This window comes from Pseudochaenichthys georgianus, chromosome 22 (assembly GCF_902827115.2).
Source record: "Pseudochaenichthys georgianus chromosome 22, fPseGeo1.2, whole genome shotgun sequence".
Lineage (NCBI taxonomy): Eukaryota > Metazoa > Chordata > Actinopteri > Perciformes > Channichthyidae > Pseudochaenichthys > Pseudochaenichthys georgianus.
The window spans coordinates 21,313,139-21,319,138 of NC_047524.1; positions in this window are offsets into that span (position 1 = coordinate 21,313,139).

Consider the following 6,000-nt stretch of genomic DNA (forward strand, 5'->3'; position numbering starts at 1 on the left):
TCTTACATGAGTGAGTGGATGAACGTCTCAACTCGAGGCGGAGTGAATGAACAACATGTGAACTAAAATGGCCGCTAAGCACTACCGGGTCAAAGCACGGCATATCCGGGCAGCGACAGCAGTGACGCTGCCCTCTTGTGGCCGGCGATAAACTCTTCATCCCCCCCAGACCGGAAAGCTATGGGACGGAATAGGTTAACGGTCTAAATCCAGCTGCCGGACTCGGGCTCGTAACGTGCAGGCGGCCTCCTCACGCGGCCTGGCCGATTAGGCTGGGGCAGCATTGGCGGCGACTGTGGCACCGGTGCGCCCAGGAAGGCACCCGTAGGAACGGTGAGGTCAGAGGACGCCTCACCGGCAGGTGCCGGTGGGGAAGCGCCCATAGCCGGGTCGCGGGGTCCAACAGCCGGCCGCTGAGCGATCCCCTGGGGCGTCGCCCAGCCCGGGTGGATAGGTGGGGGCTGATGGTCCAGAGCAGCGGGCGGCGGCAAGGGCGCAGCCGGCTGCTCACGGGCGCAGGGTGTGGCCGGCGTATAGGCACGGAGGAAGCGCCGGTTGCGCAGTGTCAAACGTCCCGAACCGTCAACCCTGATCCGATACTGGTCGTGGCCCGGCGACTCCACCACGATCCCTGACCTGTCCCATTTATGGGGGCTTGGGCCTTGCTGGTTCTGGAGGAATACCCTTTCGCCGAGTGCCAATGGGCGGAGCGGTCTTGAGTGAGTCCCCAGAGACTCGGTGGTACGGGACATACGGGTCCGAAGGGCGTCCTCCTTCGCCGCCCATGCCTCGCGCCATAGCAGGCGGATGTGCGGGTTCGAGAACTTCTCGAGGCGGTTCACGAAGGAGAGCGAGCCACGAAGGGGGCGGCCGAAGATGATCTGCGCTGGCGAGAGGTTGCAGTCGGGGTCAGGCGTGTTTCGCAGCTGCAGCATAGCACGCAGGAAGCGGTCCTGATCAAGGCCGCCCGACGGGCCGGTGTTGGACATAAGGAGGCGCTTAGCGGTCTTAACCGCAACTTCTGCCCTCCCATTAGACTGCGGGAAGCTAACGGACGACACACGGTGTTTGACGTGCCATAAGCGGAGGAAATCCTCAGTGTGGCTCGCCTTGAATTCCGGACCACCGTCGCTCGAGAGCTCCTCCGGTACGCCGAAGGTGGCGAAGAATGAACGGAGGTGTTGGACCAGGCCAGCTGAGCCCGCCAGGGCAGTACCCGCCGTAGAGCTCAGGACCTCTACCCAGCCCGAGAGACGGTCCCCGACAACTAGGTAGTGGCGGCCCCCATAGTCGAAGAAGTCAGCAAACACCGCCTCGAATGGCGTGGACGGGGGTGAGGACGGCAGGGGGGGTGTAGCCGCCTGTGACGGAGCATTGCGGTTGCAGTCTGCACATCCGTCCCTGGTGGCCTGAATGTCCCCGGACATCCCGGGCCAGTAAACTATGGCTCGGGCATGCTGCCCCATCGCTGAGGTTCCCTGGTGGGCGGCATGGAGATGCTGAAGGACTCTCCCACGGAGGGATGGGGGGACCACGACGCGGTCCCGATAGAGCAGGACGCCGTCCTGTGCGTAGATGGACTCACAGACCGATGACAGACTCGCCAGGGCAGGGTCATTTACGTCAATCCCACCCTCCTGCTCGATGAGTTGGAGGAGGTGGCCGAGGCATCCGTCAGCTGCTGTCTCCCGTGCGAGGAGGGGCCAAGAGACGGCTCCGAGCTCCCGTGCGTCGTCGCGGATGGAGACCATGAGTGCTGACTCCACGGCGTCAGGCCCGCTCGGCAGCCCCAATGAGAGGCCGTTCGCTGAGCCCGAGGGGGAAGGATGCCTCGACGTGGCATCAGCGGCATAGTTGCTCTTGCCAGGCAGATGCACAATGTCAAAGCGCCATGGGAGGGTGCGCTGCTTGAGTCTAAACAGACGCGAGTTTGTGATCTCATCCAGCGTACGGTCGCCAAAGATCTTCACCAACGGCTTATGGTCGGTGACCACGACGAGGTTGTCGGACCCCTGCGTGAAGTACCGCGTCTGTTCCAGACCCCAGGCCACAGCTAAGGCCTCTCCCTCGACGGCCGCATAGCGTTGCTCCGCAGGGGACAGGAAACGTGAGCCCGCGAGGGTGATCCTCCATCCACCTGGACAGCAGTCCGGTATGCCCGAGGCACAGTGACAATGTTGCTGGAGCAGGAAGTAGCCAATGCCACGCATGGACCAGTCAGGGCGGAGGCAGGTACGCTTCTGCATGTCGTAGATCTCCACGCCCTCACGGATGGCCTCCATTATGGCTTGCTTGGACACCTGGAAGGCCTCCTCCAGAACGGGGGACCATAGGAACACACAGCGTGGGCTGAGGAACGGCTTAAATGGAGCCATCGTGTCACGCAACTGGGCGTAGTTGGCCACCTGGTTGACAAGGCCGAACCAACTCCTGATGTCCGTCGTGGAGCTAGGGGTGGGGAAGTCCCGGATGGCGTCCAAGTATTTCGGGAGCGGTTCGATGGTAGATTCCGACACCCTGAAGCCAGCAAAATCGACGCACCTCTCCGCGAACTGAAACTTGTCTGAGTTCAACACGATTCCTGACCGGCCGACACGCGTCAGGAAGTCGATGGTCCTCCACCAGTGTTGCTCCAGGTCGGTGTCATAGTGGATGGTATCATCCACGCAACGTTCCTTGCGTTCATAGTCCGAGAGGACGGCATCAAACCGACGGTTGTAGCCATCCCCTGATGACAGGAAACCCTGTGGTGCCCTGGTGTAGCGCCAACGGCCGAAGGGTGTGATGAAGGTAGTGAGGTGGCGATCCGACTCACGCAGGGGGACACTGTGGTAGCCGTTCCAGGCGTCCGTGACGGTCTTCCAGGTGCCCTTCGGGACGCGGCGTGCAAGGTGGAACGGGGACTCAGTGGCAAAGGTCTCACGTTGGCAGAACTTGTTAAGGGGGGAGAGGTCCACGGTCCTGCGTGGGGAGCCGTCGTGCTTCCGAGTGACTACCATACGATGGCACCACGTCACAGGCTCGCCGTATGGCACACGTTCAATGACCCCAAGGGCTTCGTCCCGCAGTAGGTCATCGTGGACCCTCCGCTGCCAGTGTAGAGGCACTGTAGCCGCGGTGTGACATGCCCTAGGCGTAGCTGCGGGGTCCACGTGCATCTCGATAGGTGGCCCCTCCATGCATGGTAGTGCTCGATGGGGGCAAGTATTGAACGTTGACGAGGCATATCTCCCGAGTAGCCAATCTTTCATCCTGTTATTGTTCTCTGGCTTACAAGGGAACGGCAGTGCTACGGGGCGTGCCGGGGGGACCGTACGCTGAGGACATGTGCACTGGGCGTCCCGGGGGTCACCTGGCCCCACACAGCCGCCGTTGGCTGACCTCGTCGCATTGACGGACAAGGGCTGGTCTGGCGTGTCAGGGCTACGCCTTTCCTTGTGCCCCCCTGCAACGTCGTCCGATGGGAAGTTCACGGGCAATAGGCCGAGGTTGAGCAACGACTCGTAGGAGAGGTACATGGCCCGGACCGAGCTGCTCACATATACCATGGAACGGCAGGATGTGACACGCCCCCCACTGCAGGTTGTCGAGAGCCTAGCGAAGAACGCCCCCTCGATGGATATAGGGGAGCGGTTGGCGGCTGACAGGCTGAGGCTGACGGGTCGCAGGTCGTCCCGCGAGAAACTGCAGGCCAGGAACTCCTCCAGCGACCAAAGGTCCGACTGCGCGCCAGTGTCCGCGACGGCGGATATCCGAGTTCCGTCGGCCGAGCCCCGGTTGCCGGTGCCATCCCTCAGCCCGACTGGCATGTCCATCGAGATGGTGATTAATGCTCGGGGGTGGTCTCTCAGCCTGGCCCGTCTCCATTCGCCCTTGGAGAAGATGTGGTGCTCGAGTCTGATAGGTGCTTGTCTGTTGACACATCCGTGCGACGTCGGGGCGCGGCGTCGGCGATGGCTCCTGTGACGTCGGCCAGGGCGGGCCCCAGCTTGCACCGATGAGACCTGGGAGACCGGCTCCGACCCCATGGCGGCCTGTTGACTGTCGGACGACGGCTGTTGACGCCTCTGTCGTCGGCGGGCCCTATAGCAGCCAATGCACACCTGGTGAGGCTTAGGATTCCACCCGCGAGGCCCCTCCGTGAAGACGTTAAAGACGCTCTTACATTCCGGGCACGAGGCACGTTTAGCCCCGTCCGCAGGGCTCGGGGCGGGGCTCGTCTGTGGAGTCGTCTTCAGGCGCCGGAATGACGACATGGCTGATAGGGAGGACGACGGGAGAGCGTTACGGGCCATCTCTCTGTTCTCGACGAGTGCAATTACGTTATTAACTGGCTTAACCAGGACGTCAGGTGTCCCCAGCGTCTCGCGGCGTATGTTCGAGTCATAAATGCCATTGAGCAGAACATCACGGATGATGTGGTCGGTATAGTCCACGTCCTTACCACACTCGCATACCGCATTATATGCACATGTCTCTGCTTTACCCTGCACTCTGGCAGCGAATGCACGGAATGTCTCATCGCGTTCCTGGCGGAGCTGAAGTAGCTCGGTGCGCAGGACGCATGTAGCAACTGGGATGACAGCTAGGGAACGCATGACGGTGATTAGGTCTGGCAAGGGTCCGGAAGCGGCGTCGGGAGCGGCTTTCAACAGGCTGTCTCCAAGTACAGGTCCAGCGCACTGAAACAGCTGGAAGGGGGCCTGGGCATCCCCTATGCCTGAGCCGGCGCGGAATACGTCCCATCGGCGGATGAACACGTTCCATTCCTCTATCGACACGCCCACATCAACTTTGGGCCGATCGAGTCTCGGGCCGTGAGGGGCTGGGGCCTGGTCTGGCGCGGCCATGACAGGCGCTGCGTGCTGGTGGCTAAATCCATGAATCGTCAATATAGCAATGACGAGTGCTTCAGACAAATCTTGGGATTCGAACTCGCAGCCGGGGACAGGGCATCCAACAATGACCATGGTGTCGTCATGAAGAAACACACTCCTCAATGTCAGTCTTGGTACTTTATTGACAAAGATGACGACACCCTGAAACAGAGCAATGCCGCAGCATAAGCTGACAAAGTATTACATACATGCATGTCATGACCAATACACATATATTAAATTACATATATTAAAGACACACTAAACAGTAGTGGAAACAGTCTTACATGAGTGAGTGGATGAACGTCTCAACTCGAGGCGGAGTGAATGAACAACATGTGAACTAAAATGGCCGCTAAGCACTACCGGGTCAAAGCACGGCATATCCGGGCAGCGACAGCAGTGACGCTGCCCTCTTGTGGCCGGCGATAAACTCTTCACTTTTGTGCTTGTTTGCATTAAAGGTCCCATGTCATGGCCATTTCCACTGATCATAATTCCATTGTTGAGGTCTACTAGAATAGATTTATACTGTGCAATTTTCCAAACTCACATTGGTTTCGCATACAGCATCTCTGTAAAGTATGTGTATTCACTCTCTCCACTAAACGGCTCGTTTCAGCTCTTGCCCCCCTCCCCTCCCTGTGAGCCCAGTGTGCTCCGATTGGTCGGGACCAGTCGGGACGTTGTGAATCGCGCTGAGCTCCGTGGAGGTGTAATTTCCTTGTTTAGCGATACACAGCGAAACACAGCCAAACTCACCCTGAGCACACACAAAGTCACAGCCGAAGTAAAAACAATAAGTGTGGCTTGATATTGAGTAAGAAAAAGGTTGATAAACGGTGTGAGAATGGGTCTGTAGAGAGAATTTCGCCCGCGATCCCAACTGTCTGTTATCAGCCTGCAGCCAGGGAGGAGAGATCAGCAGAGCTGCCTGCACTGAGTATGTGTGAGGAAGTCCGTGGATTGGTCAATTTGGACCAATCAGCGGGGGCTTAATGTAACGGCTCCGCGGATGTAACGTAACGGCTCCACGGATTGGTCCATTTCGTTCCGGGTACGACATGATATCAGATGTCCCCGAAAGAATCAAATGGATGATGACGTTTCACCAACGAGGCGT